The sequence below is a fragment of the Halyomorpha halys genome, unplaced genomic scaffold (assembly GCF_000696795.3).
Source record: "Halyomorpha halys isolate HHAL.00 unplaced genomic scaffold, Hhal_1.1 Scaffold68.1, whole genome shotgun sequence".
Taxonomy (NCBI): domain Eukaryota; kingdom Metazoa; phylum Arthropoda; class Insecta; order Hemiptera; family Pentatomidae; genus Halyomorpha; species Halyomorpha halys.
In genome coordinates this window covers 1550584-1551909 of record NW_027116161.1, presented here as the reverse complement: position 1 = coordinate 1551909, position 1326 = coordinate 1550584, and positions in this window count along the sequence as shown.

Here is a 1326-nt window from a genome sequence, read left to right as displayed (position 1 = left end):
ATTTATAAATAAAAATATTTGATACACAAAAAGTGTAGAAAAGCAAATATAATAATCTTTTATTAATCCTTGGGAACAATAAAAAAAATAAAATAAAGCGAAAAGGAGGTAATGCATTCATTATTTCATGTTTTGTTTTTGATAAACAACTTTCACTATTATGTCATAAACAATTATTTATCTATTTGTGTCAAACTTAATATTTTAATACTCTCCTCGGAAGAAATTCATTCTTCAACAACTTCTCTTAAATAACATCATCGCAAAATTTATCTAGTGTTGATATATTGTTGAGATCCTTATTATTTACATTGAAATGTCAGTTTGATTTTATTATTATTTTTTTTTCAGGAAGAAACAGCCCTTTTCTATTCTTCTTCATTCATCCCTCAATTCAGAACAACGTTTCGAGCTTTCTTACCCATTTTTCCAGTTCTATTGTTTTTCATAACTAATATTTTTAACAGTTTTACTTTTAAAAAAATGTAAAATTCTAACAAAACCATTTTTAACTACTAAGTGAAAACTTAACTAAAGTCCGGATTTATATGCAATAGCATATTTTGTTTGAATGCATTTTTCCAACCGCTGATCAGAATTCTTAACAAATCAGTGTACTGAGATACAATTAGCCAAGTTTTATTTAGTATACTAGACGATAAATGTATATATTTGCTTATAAAGAAAAAAAAAATAGAAATTATAAATTATGAAGCAAAAATGAAGAAAAAATTCCAGATTAAAATTTAAGATTCTTTTTTAGTCAATTAGTAATACAATTTAACAAATGCTACCTTCAATGATTCATTTCAAAGAACGGGATTTTCTTTATTTTTCGGAATTCTATTTCTCCTTCCTGTCTTTTATAACACTGCACTTCCTTTAAATTTTGTTTGTTGCTTTTTTTCTTTTTGGATTGGTAATATTTACAATGCTAAAAGTAAGCATTGCTAAAAGAAAGCTTTAGTTGATTTGATATTTAGGTTTGGAAAACGTATTATATTAGGTTTTTAACTGTTTAGTTTATCAGCCGTTTTAATTATTTGTTTTGGTTCATGAAATAAAGTTAAAAGAAAAAATTGAAACAAGTTTAGCTAAATTATTAAGGCTAAATGTACCGCTTCATGGGACGCACCAGAATTTACTTTTCTATTTACTCTTGAACGGATGGTCCGAATTCGGATCTGTAAAGTGCATTTTGTGTTTTTCGAAAATAGAAGTTAGTGAAATTAGGTTAAAAAAGCACCAATCCAATAATAAGGAAAATAAGATGCAAAAATATGAGTTAACGATAAATTTTTAAAAATGTGGCCTTATAGGCACTTG